The sequence below is a fragment of the Dermacentor variabilis genome, chromosome 6 (genome assembly GCF_050947875.1).
Source record: "Dermacentor variabilis isolate Ectoservices chromosome 6, ASM5094787v1, whole genome shotgun sequence".
Lineage (NCBI taxonomy): Eukaryota > Metazoa > Arthropoda > Arachnida > Ixodida > Ixodidae > Dermacentor > Dermacentor variabilis.
In genome coordinates, this window is record NC_134573.1 from 166,534,894 (window position 1) to 166,559,352 (window position 24,459).

The 24,459-nt window shown below is 46.8% G+C and overlaps 1 protein-coding gene across 3 annotated transcripts in view; it reads left to right on the forward strand.

Annotated features, from left to right (window-relative positions):
• LOC142585679 (metabotropic glutamate receptor-like) overlaps positions 1 to 24,459 on the forward strand; it is a 285,137-nt gene that overhangs the window by 182,961 nt on the left and 77,717 nt on the right. For 2 of the 3 annotated variants that reach the window (XM_075696623.1, XM_075696625.1), the window contains exon 3: positions 21,950 to 22,073. The exons of the other annotated variant lie outside the window; for it this stretch is intronic. The gene's annotated coding sequence lies outside the window, so the exon portion shown is untranslated. The remainder of the gene's footprint in view (positions 1 to 21,949; positions 22,074 to 24,459) is intronic. 3 annotated transcript variants of the gene reach the window in all.

Genomic DNA, 24,459 nt, shown 5'->3' on the forward strand with positions numbered 1-24,459 from the left:
TTGTCATGGTAAAGAAAAATGGGATTGCTGGCGACAAAAAAAAAAAAAAAAAAAATATGCGCAGACATGCGTGTGTGGAGAGTTGACTAAATGAAAGACACAAATCTTCGCGTCCTATTCTCTCAATTCAATACGTCAGGACCAAGCGTCGTGCGTCTCTGTTCCTTGGCTTCTTTTCTAATAACGCAGCCTTCCGTTGAGTGAAACATTTTTGTTTTTTCGTTATATCCCGCTTTACGGCCTGCTATGCGGAGCGTGAACCTCCCGACGTCTTCTGCATGTATGGCTTATTCTTTCTTTCTTTTTTCTTGGTCACTTTAACTTTTTTTTTATTGTCTGAAAGCACAGAAACATACAAAAAATCACAAGAATTTCCTGCATTACCGCTCTGTTTTCAAGCAAGATGGCTGCCGCTGCGGTTTACGACAAGTCGGACCCGAATCCGGAATGAACGTCGCGCGGCATATCGTAAATCACTATTTGCTCGTGTTTTCGATCTGTCCGCACAAGTAAGACGAAAATAAAACGTTTCTCTGCCACGGGTATTGAATTATTTTACAGGCCTGCGCGTATATGCGAATAGCAAGACATAGTCTAGCGAACACATTACGTAGTCGAAACCTGCGTGGGATTCAACAGTGAGCTGCCGTTGTTTTCCGGGCATTCGTTCTGCACTCTCATGCGAAATTGAAGTTATAGATATTTTTGTTGTTGTTGTTGTTGTTGTTTTTGTTGTTGAACGTAGCTCTGCTGGCTATTTCTTCATGAGAGAAAGAAAACTTAGAAAGAAATGAGAGAAAGAAATCGTAACCGGTTTAAGCCTTTGGTAGTCTGGGCTTCTGTTGCACGCTCTTACGTCGTTATCGGCGCTTTGCAGAGGATCTACGCTCGAGAGAATGATGTATATGTGTCACCGTTTACTTCCGGACGAACATGAGTTTAGAGTGGACTGTCTCGAGCAGCGGCAATTGTCAGCACCGTCGACGGGCACCCTGACGAAATCACACAAAGAATGTGAGACTCGGCTAATATAGTTTCGATTGACTCAGGTTGATTCTGGGAGCATTCGCCATTAAGGGCGAGTAACTCAAGATAGCACATTTACAACAGCAACTGTTCAACACATATTACATACAAGAATATCCTCACGTTATACCTTGATTCACCTACCTAGCGTAATGCGGCTGAAACGACGCTACGTCATTGTTACATGCCTATGATGTGCACTTTGCTTCTTCTCGTGTGCAGATCACAACCTTCTTTGCTCATGTGCCTTGTCATGGCAGCTTCCTCTTTCCCCACTCAGTCCCGCAAACAGATAATTGAGCATGCGTAGGCAATGGACTCAGAGAAAAAGATATTGTACTCATTGGAAGGCAAAGGTTGCGTGTAGAAATAATTTGGTGCTATCACTCGTTAAGTACGTTGTTAACATACAGATCAAACATGATTTATACTATCAAACGTTTTTAAGGAGAAACACACGCAAGCTTGACGGCGTTCTTAGCGCTACAAATGCATTTGGGCTGATGAAGAGAGAGGGGGAAGTTTATTTACAGAAGGGCAGAACTATACACTTACATAGCTCGCTTTGACACATTTGACCTTAATTTGTGTTGAGCGTAGTGTCTTGTATACAGTGACATCATCCTCGACTGCCAAGGAAGAAAAAATAATGCAAGGTGTGAATGCTTCTTTCGCAGGAAATGACTTGTAGTATGCGTGGGAACAGCTTGCTCGTGTGGACAAAAACTCCCGTCGTAAGAATGAACGTTCTCCTCATCAGAAAGTTAGTTCCATGTTGGCGTCGCATAAGTACTAATTCGCTGTTTCGACAGCTGCAACATATTAGTCGTCTTCTAACTGCGGTCATGTCCTGCGACAAAATTCATCCTCTGACGGCTGAAGTTCTCCTTTTTATTTTCTGCGAGACAAGTGGACGCACCAGTGCACCTTTGAGCGCGACCCAAAGAAATGTGCCGACCTATAACGCCAAATCCGCCACACGCAAAGGAATAACGAGAGGCGGACAGGAAGGACGCTATGCGGATTAAATGCTGTGGAGTGCGGCGACAGACAATTTCGGCACCGCGAGCCCGGTTCATTAATTGCGAGACGCCTATTCCCGAAACTAGGACCTCCTCCCCACTGCAGACAAGATGGGGGAGGACGAAGAAGAACACGCGAATAGAAGCTGGCAGCAAATTGCTCGCGTTCGGAACGATCACGTGCCCAAATAGCGTCCGTAATCGATCGCCGAGCGAGCATTCTCCGGGCTTTCACGTGCACGCTGCAGTCCCTCCCTTCAGCCCAACCCCGTGGGCCACATCCACCCACTCTCCGCCGTCCCGCCTTCTTTCACTGTCTCTTTCCGACCCTTAACCCGTTGGCCATGCGGCTCCTTTTGCCGATTGCTCGTCCCTAAACCAGTCTTCTTGTGACGCTTTCCCGTCCCTTCTTTTTTTCTTTTCTCCCTACGTGCTACAAAAATAGCGTGCTTGTTTGCCTGTGCTATGTTTCTTGCATGCCCCGCCCACTCCGATGAGCATAGATAGATAGCCTAATTTGCACGAGGAAATAAACCAGCTTGCACACAAGTCGCGAGGCCTACCGAAAGGCGGTAGAATGAAGGCGGTATGAAGGAAATAATAAAGGGGATAGGTGGGAGAGGAGAGATGGGGGTGTAGAAGGCTTCCGGAGGAGTAGGGGAAAAGAAAAACATAGGCTGACTCTGAGAGGGGCGGCACGCAAGAAATGGAAGGGAACGTCCTGAATTATTAGTACGCTTTCCCTTGTATACCCTTTTCCCGTACCATCCCTCTTCACTCATTCTTTCCAGACACTGCGTTGAGGAATCAATCAGAGATGGCACGTCGTTCGTGAGGCTCTCTGCGCGTACGTTGCCTATCCTGTGCTGACCTTTAAGTATATAGGGAAAAAAGTGATCGAAAGGTACACAGATAAAGCGAACGAACCCATTGGAGCACTGAGACGCCTGTTCATTTCCTTCTTTTCTTTTCTTTACTTTTCTTCTGCACACCTGAGAATACAAGAAGCAGCGCTATGCCATGTTTCCCAATAGACCCGTGAAGAGAGATAATGATCTTTTACGCCTTTACGCAATGGGCAGCAGGACGGAACATCGCATGATACACGCTAAGTAAAGGAGAAATGTAAGGAAGGATTAAACCGGATGAAACATCTTGTTTGGTTCCAGGCTCTCAGGAAAGGGGAAGTGCTGATTAAACGTTCACCTCATGAGAATGATTCACCGATGAAAGAGACTACGTGGATGAAAATAAAATAAAAGGAAACATTAGGACGAGACAATTAGAGCAGTCGCCAGCTCCTCAGAAGCAGGATGGAACGATTTCGGCAGTGGTATTGAACGAAGGGAAAGGTTAGCTGAGTGCAGTACGCACGGTTCCCTCGACGTGGCCCATATAGACTTATCGTATAAGCCGTATGTTTATAGATAGATACAATACCCACCGGTAGCTCTGCGGCTACGGCGTTCTGGTGCTGAGCACAGGGTAGCAGGATGGATTCCCCGGCCGCGGCGACCGCATTTCGGCAAGTAAGCAATGCAGAAATGCGCCTGTACTTAGATTTAAGGGCTCGTTTAAGACTCCCAGGTGGACGAAACACATCTCAAGCCCTCCACTACAACGTCTCTTATATCCCCGAAGCAGCTTTGGTAAATCAATCAATCAATCAATCAATCAATCAATCAATCAATCAATCAATCAATCAATCAATCAATCAATCAATCAATAAATCAATCAATCAATCAATCTTCGTTCCGCTCTCTGTAAGCCTTGTAAAATGAGGTGCCGTAGGAGATTGAATATGTGACGGCCGTTCTTAAAGCATGAAACCAGACGCTGCACACCGTTTTTGATAATGTGTGCTGTCTAGGGAGAAAGAGCTTACGACAAGCATCGTGATATGCGTGTGTGTGTTAGCCTCCGAATCTAGAACGGAAGTGATCCAGTGTCGAGGGGAACACTGGAACCTTATAAATTGCCTGCACGCTTCCGAATATTTCTGGTATCACACTGAGTGCGTTTAGGTTCACCATTAACATTCTGCGTCTCTCTTCCATCTCCGCCTTAACTTTTTACGTCATCCTTCCCGCGGCCCAAGTGCTGGGTAGCAAATCGCATTTTTTTTTTGTTCTGATTGGTCTCACTTCCTTTGCCCTTCCTTTAATATATCCCGGAGTTCACCAACCGGCGCCTATATGCAATGGACCCGCATATGAAATTGCAACTTTTACCTGGTCGTAACCGACGGGAAGAAACACTACTGTGCCGCTTGCGAGTAGGTGTTTCTTTCTTTCGCCATTCCAATTAGGAAGGAGTAGGTGTTTCTTTCAGAAACACCTACTCCTTCCTAATTGGAATGGCGGACAGTCCCAACTGCAGCTGATGTGGCGTCGAAGAAACGGCCAAACATATCCTGTGCCACTGCCCTACATGTGAAGACAAGAAGAGTGCCCTTTGTACAGCTTTGGAGCACTTAGATGACCGTGTTTTCTCAGAGGCGAAGATCTTGAGCCCATGGCTTCGTGCGTCTGTTATGTGCAAGGCCACAAAGGCGCTGGTGCGTTTCTTGAAATGCACCAGCCTGTATCGCTGCCTGTGACTGACTCAGTGGTGCACGCTTGTGTGCGTAACAGTGAAGACTGTGACCTGCTTTCTTCCTTCTCATCTTTCAATCCCCTTTCCCGCTTGCCCAGTGCAGGGTAGCCGACCGGGCTCAGCCTGGTTAACTCTTTCGTTACCCCGTTTATTCGAATCGATTCAAGCCATACAGTACTTGGTACAGGCACTGCACTTTCAGAATCAGTTCAAATCTTCCCGGTCTGCCGATGTTGTGATTTTTGACGGACTTTTTTGCGAACTAATGTGTGTATGTTGTAGCAAAAAGGGGCGTGGCTGTCACTCTCTGCCGCGCTCGAAAACAAAGCGTGCCGCTCACTATTACGCCACACTACATCAAAATTCTGTAATCAAGTGACTCTCAACAAGTCAAGAATTAAATTATATCGCCGGCTTTACCGTCCGACAGTGCTGAGCGGTGATAATTACCCGAAAATGATGCCAGCTATTCACTTGTGAGCTTTATTCGTTTATTCGAGTCGTTTTATTCTACCGAATTGTACTTATGAAGGTCCGCCGCATGTAAGACATGTGGACCTGGCATTTTCCACCAGTTTTCAAGAGTTTCTGTTTCGCTTCTCTCGAAAAATTTCGGCAAGGGGTGCTGCCGGTGTCACTGCGCAGTTATCGAAAGTCGCTCCCATGGGGTCGTCCCGCGTGGCTGCGTCGGGAGAAAAGCGTCGTGCTCGAAATTATGCTGCACCCGCACTTGTGATGAGAACTCGAGTTATGTTTGCGAAGATGACAGCGAAGCAGATTCAACCTCTGCCGGCGACGATGTTTTAAGTCAACGTGGGACATCCGCTGCTGTTCTGCGGCGAGTTTCCTTTACGGTCTTGACTTGTCTCCTTCCTTATGCGCGCTTATCTGCCGATATTTTCGCACGACCTGACAGCTCTACTGATTATCTTCATGGCGCATATTTCGCTTCGTCATGAAGTGCTGCCACCGGCAGCAAGGAAACTTCCGTTCACGCCAAGAAGACCGCCCGTAGCACACCTCGAACCAGCACAACGGAGCAGCGCAAGACAGTTGACAACGGCGTGGAATTTCTTTCTATTCTTTTTCTCTGCAAAGATGATAAAGACAATCTGCAAAGATGCAAGCACACATGCTTGGATGCATAATTTTGCTGTTGCTCAGCTACGCTGAGAGCGATCAGTCCTGGAAAGAGGTGCATGATTCCTGAGAGAGAGAGAGAAAGGCAAAGGAAAGACAGGGAGGTTAACCAGAGATTATCTCCGGTTGGCTACCCTGTACTGGGGGAGGGGCAAGGGGATGCAATAGATGAGAAAGAAAGAAGGATAAAAAAAGGAAAAAACCTAAGCAAACACACGCACGTACACACGAACTATTTCTGTGGGCACTGTCACGCAGCCCGCAAAGGCGTTCCTAGTCTTACGCAGTGTCACCGTACAGTCCAGTCCAGACCAACTGGAGAAGTACGTTCCTTGGACTTGTCATCGGACCATCCTCAAAGGTGCCGAAAAGGTGAAAGTGCAAAATGTATTACGAGGAACACAAAGTTTATCAAAAACCAGACACTTGGAAAAGGGCAGAATTCGCCTATGCTTCCCAATATTCAGGAACTGCTTCACTGCTTAGCATGAGCCATGAACTGGTCATAGCTTCTTTTTTCTATCCAAAGAAGGGCGGTGTACTGAGCATTTATTTTTTCAGACACTATTTCTGGGCTATTTATCTTTAAAATGCATATTCTGAATTTCCTTTGATATGAACTTTTTGTATATCTCATGTTTATTATTGTTTTTATCTCATGGCAGCAAAAATGGCGCCTTCTAGAATTTTTATGTCTTACTTAATAATTTATTTTTGTTCGGTAACTATGTTTTTGGAAAGAACATTTCATTATGTACAATATGCTATGCTGCAATGTGTGCTTGAATATTATTTGTAGGAGGAGGAGGAGGAATAAACTTTTATTCTAGAACCAGCACTTTATGATGGCCGGGCCTAAGCCTCCCACGAAGGCACGTCGAGGGCTTGCCTCGCCGCCGCATCGCGGGCGTGCTGGGTCGCCCAGGTTTGGTCGTCGAGGGCGGAGCTCCGCAGAGCCTCATGCAACCTCGACGAGAGAGTCGTGGTGTTAGTCTGGGTGTACTGTGCTGGGCACTCCCATAGCATATGCGGAAGCGTAGCCGGGTGAATTCCACAGCACCGGCAGTTGGGGGTAGTGTAGAGGTCCGGAAATATAAGGTGGAGGCGGGCGGGTGAAGGGTACGTGTTTGTTTGTAGTAGACGCAGGGTGGTAGCCTGCGCCCGGCTGAACTTTGGGTGAGGCGGGGGGAAGATTCGGCGACTGAGGTGAAATGCCTTAACGAGATCGTTATAAGTTGTCAGACTTTCCCTGGTGTCCAACTCATCTCCAGTGACTCCGGCGCGGTTGACTAGACCTCGCGCAATGGAGTGGGTGACCTCGTTGAGATTGGGGAGGTGTGGGTGGACAGGGCCCGCATGGGCCGGGATCCATGTTAGGGAGATTATGCTGTCTTTAGAGTGTGGTGCCTGGCAGAGGATGCGAAGAGCTTGGGGAGAAATACGGCCTTTGCTGAAGTTAGTAACGGCTGAGCGAGAGTCACACACTATGGTGTGACAGGTGGGATCTAAAGTGGCCAGGGCGATGGCCACTTCTTCAGCCGTCTCGGAAGTGGGGGGTAGTGACGCTGCAGGCGTGGCGTAGGGTTCCATCGCGTGTGGCGACGGCCACAAATCGTGTGCCATGGGAGTATTGGGCTGCATCAACAAATGTGACGCCAGGTACGTGGGCAAGGGCTTTTATGATAGCTCCGGCCCGAGCTTGGCGCCGGGCCCTGTTGTATTCAGGGTGCATATTTCTAGGGATAGGGTCTATGTAGATCCAGCTACGTATGTCGGTCGGGATCGGTTGTTTGGGGCCCTGTTGCTGATGGTAGGTGAAGCCAAGCGTGGACAGAATAAAGCGCCCCGTTTCAGTAAGGGTGAGCCGTTCAAGCTGGGAGCGTTGTTGGGCTTCAATGAGTTCGGTAAGGTTGTTGTGAACTCCCAGTTGGTTGAAGAGTTCAGTGCTGGTGCAATGCGGGAGCCCAAGTGCTTGCTTGTAGACCCCTCGTATGAGGGTGTCAAGCTTGTTTTGCTCAGCCCGGTAAATATTTTTTTTTCCGAGACCTGTAAGAAACGACCATTTTCTCGCGGCAACGAAACAGTTCACTTCCCTGCCTTTCCCTTATCACTTATCTCTCTCTCTCTCTCTCTCTCTCTCTCTCTCTCTCTCTCTCTCTCTCTCTCTCTCTCTCTCTCTCTCTCTCTCTCTCTCTTTCATTCATTGCAAAGTGCAATGCAAAGCGCAGTAGTGGTTTCTGTTAGAGCACATTGGTTACAAGTGTTACCCGCGACTGTTCGCATTTAGCAACTTATAACACTAAGGTCTCTCTAAAGCACATCGGTGTAATAATGAACCGCGCGCACCCTCGCCCTGACTTTCTCGTCATTACTCAAATTACGAGGCCATCTAATGATCTCGCCAATCTAAGACGCACAAGGCTGCTGCCCGCTGGCTCTTTCTTTTTTTCTAGGTAATGAAAGGTCAATTTTCACTCGACCATGCTGAGTAATTTGAGCCTCTAAAGTCCACGTCAACTGTTTTCTTGAGCGTCACCGGAAGCAATTTGCGCGACACATTTTCCGGCAATTTCTCGTCATTTCTCTCTCTCTCTCTCTTTCCTGAACACCTGGCAAGTCAGAGCGCAGCTGTGTCGTTCATCGCCGGCATAATTTTAACAAAAGACGCTGAGAAACGAAGAGAGTAAATAAAATGCAAATGATATCTGGCAGCTTTTCTCTTTAGATTATTTTTTTTAATCACTGGCAGAAGACCTGAAGCACCAGCCGCCGGTTCTAAAAGAAGAGAAAGAGAGAGAGAAATACTATAAAAGCAAAAGCTGTAAGGTACCGGACGTGCGGTAGATCAATCGATTTCCGTGCCTGCGCGACCAATGTCCGAGAATTAAAAATTCCTATTCGGACCAGCGGGTGGCCCTCGTTATCGGTGAACGAGCGTGCGTCGGCGCACCGCCAGCGAACCAGCCACGATCGACGGCAGGAACCCTGAGGTTAAACGTCAGGTTCGAGCGGCGCGCGCTTTCGTAGGCTCCAAGCAACGGGCTTGTTACACAGGGTCGGGCTCTACACTTGGCTTAATTACTCGCCCCTGGACCGCGCGATAAGCGGTAATGAGGGGCTTAGTAGCGCGCGCCGCTTTGTTTTCTACTTTCCGGCGACCGTCCGCCTATAGTATAGGAGCCAAACTGTTTCGCCCTTTGTTCTGGGGCGGCAGTTTTGTCAGGGCTGTCTTGCTCCTGCCTGGCCCTTGTTATTGTTAACTTCTCTTTCTGCTCTACCCTCGCCAACCCGAGCTCACAGCCTTTAGTCCGTGTTCCTGCTCGCCCCAGTACGTTCTCTTGAAGACAAATATGTAAAAAAAAGAAGAAAAACTTGGTGGCATGGGTTCTTTTTTTTTTTCTCTACGCACTTCCAATATACTTCCGACTGCGGCGCTTATCCGCGCCTCAGTTGAGTGAAAACGCTCTCCTTGCGACGCGATACATGGCTTTGCGAATCCGCCGAAACGCAATTATTTGCTTTTACGAACGTGATGAGCTGCCTTACAGGAATTTCACTGCGATCAATAACTAACAGCAGGTACCTAATTTTATGTCAGGGAACAGGCGGAGAGGAAGAAAGCATTTACTTCCAGCTAAATCGTTTCCCTTCTAATGGATAACGGTCGTCGCATACTTTGTTGAAGCCTCACTCTTAAGTCTTCAACTTCGACGAGTCGCTCGTACCGCGTTTATGGTGGTAGTGGTTGAGTTCTCTTACAAACTTGTATTTGATTTGTTGTCAGAATAGAATTAAGCGTGTGGAAATGAACTCTTTGTAGTTGGAAACGACTCGGCCACAACACGAGAAGATAATTGCGCCTCATTGATCATATAGATGAGGGAGGAAGGAACATTTGTGGAATATGACGAGTTAATAATTAAATGGAGATGAAGGAAGCAATTCAAGCAAAAGCAACATGCTTATGCAGATGTGTGCATGTTTACGTCGATCGCAAAGCTGCTCCCAGAAACCATTCATTCACCATGTCCAATTCAATGGAAAAGAGAGAAATCACACCCTGTCGTACCACACATAATCTCCTCGGAGAGCACAAAACAGAGCTTGTATTCGGCTGAAAGATGGTCGGCATGCAATTAAGGTGCTCCCAGGGGCCTCTCGTTATCTGCACATTTCGCACGAACCATCGAACAATAAGAGACGTGAACGTGACGCGATCCATCGGTTTCTGTGTGGCAGAAGGCAGGGAAGAAAAGTCTCTTGCAGACGCTAGTCGACGCAGATTGACACAGTGTCCATGTTGGAAGCGAGACTCATTTCCTGGCAGTGTAATTTCGCAACACTTCAATGTCTCCTACCCTCCGCTATTATTGAACCGATTTGGAAAATTGTTGCAGTAGAACGGTCCCAAAACGACGCTTGATAATTTCCAGCTTATAGAAAATTTTACTTCCTGCTCTGATGGGGGTAAATCTTAAGTGTCTTATGCGCAAAATAACTACCGAGGGACATGCGGTGTAAAAATGCGTTTTTCGTAAAACCGCCAGCTATGTCAGGCATGGACTCAGCCTTGTGATACCTGTGCTTCTATCGTAGGTACCTTTCCTCTTCCTTCCTATGGAACAAAGCATGACAGCACAGCAGGAGTAGCTTCTGTTGAGACATTACCGCTCACGGGAAAGTATGATTTACAGGGTCAAAATAGCTTGCAGGATGGTTGAGTAACCCAAAAACAAAATTTTCCTCTACATATTGACGAACACGACGATCCGTGTCAATCTGCAGCCAGCATATTTTCCCGCTGACTTGCTTTTTCTTTAGTTATTCTATCAACGTGCTTCTCTCTATTTCGCAGGGCGCGTGGTTCATCTCGAGTACCACATACTAGGCCCGTGATGGGCTTGACGTCTCCAATTATTGTCAATTTCACCATGTCCTCCTCCTCGCCCTCCCAGAATTTTTCAGGCTTGTTTGCTCCTTCAGCATCTAATGAAGTTTGGCTGCAGTGTGCAACGCACTGCGTAAACTTTCATGGCGAGTTATTAACTTTCATACGACCCCCTCGTACGTAGTTTTCCTCATTGCCTTCCTCGTCGCACTCACCACGGGTACCGTTCGTCCGTCTCGTTCGCATCTTCGAGAGCCTCTGGACATCCAACATTTCAGAGCTAACGTTGCGACTAGGTTGTAATCGGCGAAATTTTATCTCATGGCTCCCAGCCTCACCGTCACTACCGCAGCCATAATCTTTACGGATCAATAAGGAGTTTCCACCTTTTGAAACTTGTCTTCACGTATACCAGCGTGCCTGCGCCAACGTCACCTACATAGTACAAGGCCTGTGCATACACTCCGATCCATGACGTCCTGTTACCTCGCCCCGCTTCCATAGAATCTAGTGGGGATGCTCCCGAGTAAGCCACGGTGATTTTGACATTGCCGCTTACGTCACGCCGGGCTTGGTGACGAATATTTCGAATCTAGTAGCATGACGTCATAAAATAGATTGCACGGGCCTTGTGCTATCTAAGTGGCGGGGCCACTTGCACAATACGTTGTCAATGCCTACAGCGCCAGTCACAGCTCTGGTTAGACGAAGTTTGAAATCTTTGTTTTCCGTTGTTTTGTTTCGTTTACTTGTTTTTGTTTTGTTTTCTTTGTTTCCTCATCTTTTCTTCTCGTTTGCTGTTCATTGAATGGCAGGGCTTAACGCCCTGAAGCAATAGAACTGTGATAACTGCCATAATGGAGGCCAGTGGATTAGCTTTCCCCAGCGGTGGTTATTTTACGTACGCCCGGAGTTGCTACATGAGCATTATTGTATACTTTCTCTGTCAAAATGTGGCCGCAGCCACGGGGATAAATTCAACGGGTCCGGCCTCGTACTCGGCGACAATATGCCATTGCCACTGATGCACCGCTTTCAGCCGTTTGCCAAATCTCCCATCACCACTAGCGACATCTGCAAGACTATTTCTTCCAAAGTCGATCACAACGACTGCTGCCGTCAGTTCTCTCTCTCTCTCTTATAGAAATGCGATGTAGACCAAAGCATTACATTGCGTCTCGAAGTACTACTTCTATTACATGCTTGCCGCGCACTCGCTAGGGAATTGACCTTTGATCGAGAAGGTATGACGTCGTATGAAATGCACTCTGTTCCCAATGTTGCTGCTTGGTTTGGCCTGTGTCTCCGTGCAACGCCGTGCTGCAAACTAGGATCACTTTCGAATAGAGCTTGCTTGTGTTAAAGAAAACATGGAAATATATCGATATCCGATGTTGTCGCCAGTAACACTAAAAGCTGATCTCTTTCTTTACCAGCCTAAACAACTCTCTCCCTCTCTCTTACCATTCATATCTTTATTGCTGCTTCCTTTTTCTCATTAACCTGCACTGTTAACATTTCGTAAAAAAAAAAGGTGATGTCGTAGCCGCTCAGTTTCCTGACGCCAGGATGTAGGAGAGCGCTCGAATGAGCCGATGTGACTGTTCAATCGCCTTCCGTCTTTATTTTTTTCACCCCAATACTTCTTATGTTATTTTTCTTTTTTTCTCATAGATACCCCTTGGCCATGGCATGGTCGTTACCGGCAACACTGCTTCCGGCATTTTTTTTATTATTCATTTCTACCGACGCCTTCTAAACTCGCGTCTTGAAACGACCTCTGCCCTTTCTCTTTCGTTTTTTCCGTTTCTCTCTTCGCGGCATTGCGACCACCCTATTTCCATCTTGGGGTAATTCTCCGTGGTTTCTCGACAAGTGCGATGTTACCGCCAGACTCCTGCAGATCGTATTCTCCTCACCGTTCGCGTCGTTTTCTTTTTCCCCGTAGTATATACCTGCGACCGTTTTTTCTTCCCGCGGCGTATACATATTTCTTTGTTGCGCGAACGAGCCCGCGTTATACCTCCGCGTACGACGCCACGAACCCCTTTCTCCCTTCCTTTCCCGTTCTACCGGTTCCCCGCTCGACCCTTCCTTTTTCTCCCTACGAACCATCTTTCCTGATAGTCGTCGCGGGATCCAAAGAAGGGCTTCTGAGTAATATGATCCGCTCCGCACGGCTTGATACCGAAATTGAGTTGCAGGAGCGCTTCCCATAGTGCGCGGTCCGTGAGTCCCTTCATCTCGTCTTTCTTCTTCTCCCTTCCGCCCGTTTCTCCTTTTCCTGCACCACAGCGCGAGATCCGCAGCAGCTTTTCAACGACTTTCGCGTTTCCCTCTCTTCGTTCTTCCCTTTCCCATTCGGCGATAGAGACACAGCGACAGATAGAGAGCAACACGCCGCTTGACTTTCTTTGCCTTTTTCTAATTCTTCTTTTCTTTTTTTTTCTCATCTCGCGCTTCACCAATCTTAGCGGGAAGATGCTGGCGCGAAAGATTGGCGAGGTGAGGCCAGCGTATATTCTCTGTCCACGCGCATCTCCACAGAAACGGGAACCTTTGACGAGTTCGACACGTATGGCCCCAAACACGGCGACTCCTGCGTCTCATCCATCTGCCGGCACCGTTCTCTTTCTTTTTTTCGCTCTCTCTCTCTCTCTCTTTGCGACGGACAGCCGGACACCACTCGATCGTCCCCATCCCGACAGCTCTGTTAGAGTGGGAGCGCTTGAGTACTTCACCTCTACATGCTGCCTAAAATGCGTTGAAAGCGTTAAAAAAATATATTGCAGTGGATGGCTCTATGGAGGGATCGCGGTGAACTAGGTCTTAGCGTTCCCCTCATTTCTGTTATAATGACAGTAAATACAAGTCTTATGCTCAGTTAGAACAATATAGCGAGCATTTCGAATCTCTCCTTTCTTTCTATTCGCCTTTCCCATTCCTCCAACGTAGGGTAGACAACCGGTCTCTTGACCGGCCTGCTCTTCCCTCCCCCCTCTCTCTCTCTCTCTCTCTCTCTCTCTCTCTCTCTCTCTCTCTCTCTCTCTCTCTCTCTCGAATTGGACATTCGTCAATGTCACTGTTATAGGAGAGAACGAGAGAAAGAACACCTTTAATGCGAGAAAAGCAGGGAGGTCGGCCAAAGGCGCGTTGTCGGGGACCTGCTGCTTTGCGTAGGTAAATGGAGAAGAGAGAGAGAGTATTCCAAAATAAACTCTTCTTGGGCAAGCTGGTGCTTGGGCTTGCTATGCATTCTTGTTTTAGCGCGTGGTTCATAACGTAGAAAAAGGACGAAGGAGAGATAGGGAAGCGCCATACAGTGAAGCGCCCGCGCAGAAAGGTGGTGTGGATGACGATGCCAGTGCACAGTTAACTACGCACACGTACAATGCGCATACAAGTATTGCAAACAGCACGTCATAGGCCCCTGCACACCATGCAGTTCTAGGGCACAGAGGTGAAACCGCGCTATCCGTTCAAAACGTCCACAGTGTTTTTGTTACTCCAAGTTCTACCATGTCAGCACTATGATGATATGATGGCGACGACGCCTAAAAATACTCCCCAGAGCTCGCTGCGACGTCACGGGTTTTGAGAGCGTTCGCTAGAGTAGTAATAATTTCATTTTTGAGAAAATTGAGGATCGTATTGGTCTTCAAATTAAGGATTAACCACAGTCGTAAATAATAAACTAAAAGCTCGATGATCGAGTTAGGAAGTTTCAATTTAGCCATTTACAAAGTCTTGAATAATGGAGATGTGCTTCCACTGCAAACTCCAACTTCTTAATTTACATCCGCATATTATCAAAATATTACTTCCAAAAACACAAGAATGGGGAGCTTAATCTTGTGCTGTTGATTCATTTGAGTACCTAGACAAGTAACGTCTATTTAGTACGTGATGACCTCGCCACAATGGCCGAGTTTCATGAAGTGCAGAAAGGACGACGCCCTACCCTTTTTCTCTTATAACGCACTTCCATCCAAGTTTCATTCCCAGGCTCTGTAGACAACTTACTTATCCTGTGCCCATGAAAAGCGCGAGCTGTTCCAGCCGGCAAACCATTATCATTTCTATGTCATAAGACTAACGTACCGCAACATTACAATTCAAAGGCGCTATTACCAGCCTGCCATGCTCATTTCAACTGGGGTAAATACACAGGAATTTTGTCTATTTAGGTCAGCGGAAGGCCACACGAAAGGCGGTACGTGAGAAGTCCCTTTAAAAACCTATACTTGCATTGCTATATTTGCATATGGTGCGTTCAGAGTGTGTGCCAGCATGCGTGCGGACGGGCGGGGTACGTACGTGCGGCTGGAGTTTACTCTAAATCACTCATCATGGCGCTCTTGACGACTTAATTTGCGTTTATTACGGCGGGTGATTTCGTCTCGCGTCGTTTGCTTGCCTCACGAGGCGAACGGACATTCGTTCGTGGGTCGGCCGCTCCTCGGCAGACGCCGTGTTCCTGGGGTGCTCGTTACTAAAACATTTCCCGGCACGACAAACTGCTTCGAGGACGGCGTTAGCGCCTCCGCGCGAGGGGTGCCTTCTGTGAGCTAAGACTAACGAGCTCGCCGGCTGAGACGCATAGACGCCGACGACTTGACATTACGCCGAGGGTGTCTTGTCAAGGCGTTCCATATCTCACCTGCACGGCGCTAATTAACCAGCTCGTACAGAGAAAGAGAAGGAAAGCTTTTGTCTACGGTGGCTCTTTAAGCCGTTGTTGTAGTTTCAAGTTCTCATGCAGAATTTTTAGCATCCTAATGTTCGCTGAGATACGTTTCTGCCTCGTGTTGTCGCCACCCGCCGCTCGGTCACGCAGTGGCTATGGCGTACTGATGGTGCACGAAGTCAAGGGCTCGATTCCCGCCAGTGGCGACCGCATTTCGATTAGGGTGAAATAGAAAGACGCTCGTGGGGTAGCGCGCTTTGGGTGCAGGTTAAAGAACACCTGGTGGTCAAAATTAATCCGGATTCATCCACTGTATGGCACGCTTCATACTTCCAGCGTTAATTTGGAACGGTAAACTCAATCAATCAGTCAATGAAACGTATTGTAGTCGACATAAAGAAGTAGAACAACCATGCGCCCACATTAGTTGATTCCGGCATTTGCTACTGAAAGTTTCGCTGACTTTGGAGAGATCCTAAAACATATGTGGGGCGAGAAGCCTCTTATTTCAAGAAGCGTTCCTGTAAGAAAACCATATTCTCAGATATATATATAGCTTTCCGATTGTGTAATCTGAACTCCCTATAGATGCAATTGCAGTTATTTAGGCGCGTTACTTTCATATGAAACTACAAGAGACCTTGCAGTGGTATAGCGATGGCTTGCAATAAATGGCCATATGGCTTAAATACAAACAACGCATTTTCCGAGGCATAAGTACCCATCGAAGCATGAAATCATTCATTAGCTCCGAACGTATGCATGGTAGCGTCAGCGTGTTCATTCCGGCTGAATGGTACATCTCGTTGATGGCACAATTTTGAACGACGCTACACAAGGCACGGAAAAAGGGCCAGTGCAGAGCGCAGGCTAAGAACAAAATGATTTACTTCCGGAAACGGCATGAAAACAGGAGGATGGCTTACACGTAAAAATAAAAAAAAATTGGAGGACGCTTAAGCTTCGCCTTCAAGAGTGGAACGCGATAGCGTTCCCGTCGACCCGCCAAGGGGTGTAAGACAATGGGCTACGGCGCAGCGACTACGCGCCCCGCATCGGACGCGGTGAGCGTCGAGCAACGCAGCGTTCGGCGCGACAACGAAATGTGCGCCTGAGCAAGCGACGCACGCCTGAGCCTTCTAAGGCAACACCGCGTTCACTAGAGGCGCTTTTGTACCGCTTTGAAGCATCGAACTCGTGGCTCAGTGGTAACGTCTCCGTCTCACACTCCGGAGACTCTGGTTCGATTCCCACCCAGCCCATCTTGGAAGTTGCTTTTTATTTATGAAGTGCCTGCCGTGATTTATCTCTCACGGCCAACGCCGCGGACGCCGACAGCGACGCCAACGACACCGGCTTTTCTGCGACACGAGCTCCTTAACGCTATCGCGTTAATAATAAAAGATCAACAGGACAGATAGCATCCTTCTTGAAATATAGCCAGGAGGTGCACGATCACTGCGATGAAAAAGCATTGATAAAGAGAAAGATGAAAAGTAAAGAGAAATAATACTGGGGGCGGCATAAAAACGCGTATTTACAAGTATGTACACGGAAAGAAAAGTTGAGTCACTTAATTATTATCGCGTGATTTTAATGCGAAGGCATGATGACTTGTTTAAGTTATCACCCTAAATTAAAACTCCACCTTAATCCACATAAGTCTACCTTAACCTACTTTAATCCACCTTAATTTAATTTTAAGGGTGGGCCAGGTCGATTTTTCTTTTTTTTTTTGGGGGGGGGGGGGGGCAGGGGAGGCATGGTGTGCATCCGACACCGCGGCTGTTCACTGTGACATTTCGCAGTACGAGCCGCCGGAGGTCGTCGCCGGGAACGTGACATCATCGCTTGGTCACGAGGGTTTTGGTACCACCGGATAACGCCGGATTTTCCGCTGCATGGGCCATGGGGCACATGATGCTTCCGCATTAATAAGGAGGAGGAGGAGGGAATAAAAAGAAGGCAATGATGTTAACCAGAAATGCACCTGGTTGGCTACCCTACTCCGGGGAACGAGAAAGAGGGAATAGAAAATTGAGCTAGAGAGAGGGAGGGAAGGGGGGCTGGAAAGCCGCGGTGAGCTCGCGCACGCACGCAGAGGGCCTGAGCGAGGGAAAGACGTTCACATAGCAAGGCGCCCTCAAGAAAGACAAAAGTGCGTTAATAAGAGGTGTAGGTATATCTGTATAGCTAAGATGTGACAGAACTCCCACCTGTTCTTCGACTAGTCAGTATTGTCTTACAATATGCTTTAGCCTGCGAAACTATTGGGCGAACTTGCGTTCGCCGAGTGCCCTGCAGGGCAGCGGCGCAGGCGTTTGCTGTGCGACTGACACCAGCAACCGTTATCGCTTGCGCTGCGAAACGGTTGCTGCTGTTGCCTTTTAGGCGGCAGCACACCCGGCTAAATACTGCGTTGGTTTGCGCGCGGTACGTTTGGGAGCATTGCATCACGTCGCGCAGGCAGGCATGTCATGTTTTTATTATTTCGCTGACATCTGCAGTAAGCGGAAGAAAACTTGATAGCAAGTTAGAAATTGTTTAATCGGATGTTTCGCAAATCACTCTACAACTTCCCAATTTGAATTTTTTGACTAACTTCGTTGCTTCAGAAGTTGATGAATTAATCTTGACTAATGATGCAATTAAGCAAAATAAAAAAAATATGGTGTGGCTTACTACATACAGTAGTCGGCAACATGCCCTTGGTCGCGTCGTCTTAAAATGCATCGGCATATTTTTAAACTCTGGCTAAATTTAGATGGGACACCCTGTATAGTGAAGTCCCGTTGTGTGGATTGAAATAACCTCCGTTTATTGAAAAAAAACTGGCAGTCGTAAGTTTTTCGCTTTGCGAGTTGTACTTTCATTCCCTCGCAAAGAGAGATTTCCTTCTGTTTCATTAATTTCAGGTTTTAAATCGCGCGTGGCGTTTTTATGGTCCCTCTGGTCGGTTTTACGATCTTGCTGCGTGGCATTCCGACAGGAGAGACTGTTTTCAGCATTTCTTACTTTCTTCTGGGGCTGTTGTGGCAAAAAAAAAATATAGCAGTTTTGCAAAACGATACGCTGTTCGCTTTTATGAGCCACCAGTGCAAACATCGATACAGCCAGGCGGACTGCAAATGGGTTCGCGAAGAATTTCGTGGTCGACCACCCATCGTATTTTTAATTATTATTTTGAATCTTCCGGCCCGTAATGAGCCCAAAGTTAAACTTTGTTGTTAAGTGCAGAAGTGCACAGATGCGTCTCCAGCAGCACGAACGCATAGCTTAATCATTGCTTCCTTAACAATATAGGCTGCATAGTATCTGCTTGATAGCAAAACGTTCATGAATCTAATTACACGTTACTTCATTGCCATCACTTTCTGTTGTATTTGCGTAGATATCTAATTTATAGCTGTCGCCGGAACTTGTAGTGAAAGTTTATCACATCCATTCTTTATCTTACACGTTTTGGTAATTTGAACTTGACATTACTAGGGCGGTGTCAAGGGCAGTTCTTACTGACTATTCACACAAAGTGCGTTGAAAGGGCAGGCATAACAGGTATATGAAAAGCCGCGGTTCAAACTCATTGCAGTTAAGGAGATCATATAGGTGGGTGTTAGCGTCGAGTCTTTACGGCAAGCTTGTAAATTGGTAGCTGTATTTTATGCACGTATACCTCGTGTACCTATTCTTTATCTAAGAGCAGCAGCGGTGGTGAACGACGTGGTCTTGAGTACTGTTACACTTCATATGAGCAACATGCTGTGATTCGGATTCGCCTCGGCAAAAGCATTTGATCTGGTGTGGCATTCATTTTTATTTTTTCTCTTAGAACACGCCAACGCCGCATCCACGGTGTTTAATGACATTCGACTTTGTTATAGCCACTGCACAACGCGCTTCATTGTGAATGGTAGCCCCTCTAATCTCGTCCGCATCCGTTCTTCCGCGAAACAAGGGTGTCCTATGTTCCCACTCCTCTTCACCCTTTACTTACAACAACTTTGTCTGAGCATCTTGAACTGCAGTAACATTCGTGGTTTTAATGTTCTTATTAATGAGTTAAAGGTGCTAGCATACGCTGATGATATATCGCATTCTTCAGCGAAGAGAAGCACCAGCATCGGTAAAACTATCTTTATCATAGAAGGGTTTGATACTGTCTCCAGCACGCAAATGAATAGTTCTAAGAGTTTAGGGTATGGTTTCGATCTTGAGCCATTACACCATCACGTTACGTTGGCATTGAATGGTGTTGCATACGAACTAAATATCTAGGCGTTCCACTGTATGCCTACAAGTGCACACTACTGGAGAGAGCGCGTTCCAGCCCTCCAGCGCCACACAAATACCTTTGTCCTGCACTGTCTTGCAATATTTGGAGGAGCAGAAGCCTGCACCATGTTTTTGGCAAGCAAGGTTTTCTATTTCTTCCAGGTTCTTCACTGCAAGACGTAACATTAAACGCTTTCACAGGATATTTCCACATTTATATGGTCCTGCAGTTTGGAACCTATGATACGCGACAATATTTTTTGACCAGTGAGTGCTGGAGGGTTAGGGTTGGTGCATTTGCATGTGCCGCAGTTAGTCTCATGCTTTATCTCTTTTCGGGGTAGATCTCATCCGGTATTGCGAGCCTTCTTGCAGTTTAACTTGGTTCGTGTCCTGCTAGAACTGGTGGCGTCTTCAAATTTTCTTCTTGGACCTCGTCTGTGGGAGTTCATGCGTGAGATTTATTTTTCTATTGCTTCTGTGACTGTTACTTTCTTTAAAGATTACTTATTCACTGTGTCGCGAAATTTTTTTTACAAACTTTAAATATTGATGTTGCTCCCGTCGGCGTTTTATCGGTCAATGTACATCAGACTATCAGGACATGATTTACTTGCAACAGTGCTCAAAATGCCAGTTCCCCCTTCTACAAAAACTTTTTTTTGCAAATTACACACTGAAACCTCGTCATGAGAACATGGCATCGGAAAAAGAATATTTTCGCTTCATCAATTAACTGTCGCCTTTGTGACGTGCCTGAAACTATTGAAAACTGTTTTATTGATTGTAAGGAAGCCATTATATTCTGGGATGCTCTCCATAGAAATTTGCACAGATCTTTTGATCTAGATTCCCACAGTATTCGATATCTTGTTGTTCCGTGTGATGATGTACCATAATATATGTTTTTACTGATATGCCTGCCTAGCCTATGAATGAAAAACTCGTATGCAAAACCGAAATAATGAAATAACGATTTCCTCAAGATCGCATTTCGCTCAAAAGATTACGCACTTAAAGGACATTTACGATCAAGAAGAATATCAGCCGGATTGTTATCAACTTTTGTTTAGGTGTTTAACTTCCTCTTTAAGGTTCTTGCTGTGATAGAAAACGTTGCTTTGCGGGACGTTTTCTTTGTATGTACTGCTAGTATACATGTGATCGCTTAAGTACCACGTGTTGCTCATATTATCGTAAATAGTTTCTGTACATGCATTATTTCATTTATTGTATTAAATACCATGCTATGCTGTTGTTACTTACTTACTGTACATGACAAGAAATCATTCTGTTGCTTTGTATGAATATTGAGCGTACTTAAAGATTTCGTTTGCACCATGACTAAAAAAATAAAAGTTGACTTTACATAAAATGGCGTCCTGCGCCGGGAACTGCTGGCAATTAGTGCCGGTAAGCTTTGGGGAAAAACACGAAAAGGAAAAAGAAAGCGAGGGGTGAGCAACTCGCGTTGCAAGCAGCTTCTCTTATTTCGCTCCTCCTCTTCCAACTTTTCTCTGACCTCGCGAAGCACGAGGTTGTTTGCGCAAAACGTTCATTATTTACAGCATAATAGAAAGCCTCCGTAACAAAGTCGTGTTTAAACAGACTGATGTAGCAAGAAAAAGGAAAAAAGAAACACAAGACGGATTGTTGAGGCATTCACGGTAGAAGAAAAAAACTCAGAAAAGAAAATGAGCTATGTGAGCTAGTATAGCAAGCCAGCAAGATTAACAACCAGCGGAATGGTGGCGGCGTATTGGGAAGGGCGGAAAGGGGGGAGACTTGAGGAGTATTTCGGGAGGACGGGAGAATGGGGACGATAGGGAGGTACGTGAGGGCCCAGTCCGTTCGCCCATCCAAAGTCACAAAGGCAGCGCTTGCGCTTAGCGCAGCCGCCGCTCGCTCCGAGAGATGTGAAGAGCCGAACACTCCGGCTGGGAAACAAAGCGAGCCTCTCATCCTTTGTGCTAACCACCGCGCAGGCATTAAGAGAAAGCGCGGAAAAATTAAGAGGGGAAAAAACAAAAGTCGAGGGAGCGTCCATAAGCTTATGCACGTTCCTTCTCCCGGCAGTATATACCCCTTCGGCTGTGTGCCCCGTTTTTGTTTCCCTATTCTGCCCGTCCGGCGTCCCTTCCTGCGCTTCTCGCCTTTTCTTTCTCTATTCTTATCTGCCTTCTTCTCCCTCGCGTTGTGGGGAGATGGAGGAGGACATGCGCCCTCTCATCGTCGCTAAAGACGAGCCCTCGCGCGGCGCCTTCCAATAACTTTTTATCTCTGCACGCTCAACGGCTTCTCGTCTTTCTTTCTTTGCAGTCGCTCCATATAACCCGGGGACCCCAAGCGGCTACAGCATCTCTTGGAAATGGGAGGCGAAAGCCTCTCCAAGCGGCCGCAGGCGCTTTGCTCGAGTTTAATCGCACGCGTTCGCGCATCAGTGGTGAGGAAGCGCCTTTTCTTCCCTCTATGCGTTCTTGTTTGCGTGAAAGTTCCCTTATTATTTTTTTTGAGGGGGGGGGGGGGCGGAGGGTTCGGGTCATATTTCTTTTTCTATCATCTTTACGGACGGCCGCCGTGGAAGAAGAAGGATGTCCCCGGCTTCTTCATCGCGACTACGCGCCGTCTCAAGTGCTGGGCGAGGATTAGTTAATTTTTTTGATGGAGCCTATTAATTCTTGGGCGGCCGGTATAGCTTGATTCTGCTTTGGCGGAAGCTTAATTAGGCCGTGAGTCTAACTGGTGGGGCAATTAATGGCGAGAAAGTCGCGGCAGCCAGTGCGATGCACTGTTTCTTCATCACGTCACCGATGAGAAAATTTTGTGCGCCTCTCGTTTTCGGGAGAAAAAAGAACCTCGTGAAAGTCCATGTATGAAGGAATTTTATTCGTCGTAATGACTGATGTGTGCTGTGCTTGAATGAATCGTGTTTCTAATCTACGGGTAAAAGAATTTCCCCTATCTAAACGCACTGAAAAAAAAATTCACGGGGCACTTAGTTATCCCTACGTGGACGAATGCGAAAGCATTGCGGTCGCGTCAGCAGAAGCACCGCGCAGTGACCAACGCGATTCATCACAATGTGCGCACAACGCAAGGTCGGGGGTTCTACTCCCATTAAATGTCGTGGGTTCGAGTGCCTTAACTCTACTTTAATTAACTGTGCCTTAATTATTTTTGCATAAATTAACACGAAAGGTTGAAGGTTCAAATCCCACCAAAGGTCGTGTTTTAGAGTGCGTTAATTAAATCTACCTTAATTAAATGAACCTGAATTAACTTCGCCGAAATTAACACCAAAGATCGTGGGTTTGATTCCCACCAAAGTTTGAAGTTTCGTAGCCTTTTCGGACCATGGCACGGCCGCGCCAACGCCTGGTTTTCTGCCTCATGAGCCACATAATGCTTTCGCATTAAAAATGCTACAGAATTGTGAATTCCGAGAATTGTGTAATAATGCGTAAGAATTAATTGGTTCGGCTGTTACTTCGTTTTTCCTTAGTTGCTTTTACTAGCTTGTGCACGTCTACTCATCACTTTTCCGGCACCAAAGAAATGAAATCTGTGTACTGAACGCTGAGGAGATGATGATGATGAAAAACTTTATTTATCCCTCTTTAAAGGGAAGGGGGCAATGGAATAGAGTGTGGGGGGAGGAGATAGTTGCCACGAAACTGCATGGCCACTTCAAAGCGATCGTGTCAACTGGGCCGGAACGCCGTCACAACCAATGGCACCACTGTTGCTTCTTGCCTTTTCTTCATCTTATTTTCTCTTTTTCTTTTTTTCTTTTCTATTTTTTATATAGCACCACTAATGATTTACTATTATTATGAAATTATTATCACGTTTCACTAGTCCCACAGCAGGCTTCTCAGCACATACAACCGTAATCCGGGAAACAAGCCTTTCAAGGTGGCCTGGCGAGAACGGTTTTCTTTCTGGTCAATTTTCGTTTGGGGAGCTTAAATTGCTCCTTATCGATAATACAGCTACCGTTCATCTACATTCACACTATTACAACGATCAAATGTCTTAATTTTGTAAATTATGCATTTTTGTGCAGATACAAGGCACGACACTGTTCGCGTAACAGGCAGCTTTTACTGGGGCACTCGTTAAAGAAGGCTTACGCATTAAAAAGTTTGCAATCTCAAACGAAGCGTGAGGCAGTGAAAGCGATACCTGACTTAACGTGGCGTGGCAGCTTAATAAAGTGTAAGGCAAGATAGCACTCCCACTTGAAATGTTGGATCATACCATACCAGTTCAAAAATTGTTCTGCAATCCATGTAATCCGTGCGCTCAATGGCAGGCGGATTGATGAGCGGCATAGGCATAGACGAAGTCCAAACCAGTGACCGCGATAGCTGAAGGAACGTGACGTGGCATCTTCATAAAGAGCAAGCCAAGAGAGCCTTCGCAAAAGAATTACCACTAGAAATAACGACAGTTCTATATAATTTCAATATAAAAGTCTGAGCTCCCTACCTCAAACATGGTGACATGAAGCTCCAGGTACTATTTTACAGCCCGCTGTCACGTATGTCGCATACTCTGCAATGCCTCCCGTTTCGTCGTCTGTTGTTTTCAGACCCGCTTGATCGACTGACGGCATTCCTTCTGACGCAAGTAGTGAGACGTCAGCGTCGTTTAGCGTTTGCCATTCCTACCTTTACCCTTGCCATCGACCCTGCCTTCGCAAGGCAAACAAGGTAGGGAGCGGGGAGGTGGGCACTCTACGTCGCGCGTGGCTTCCTTATTAAACGCCGCCTCCTGTGAGCACGAACAAACGGCGCATCTTCCCCCCCTCGCCCGAAAGTACGAAC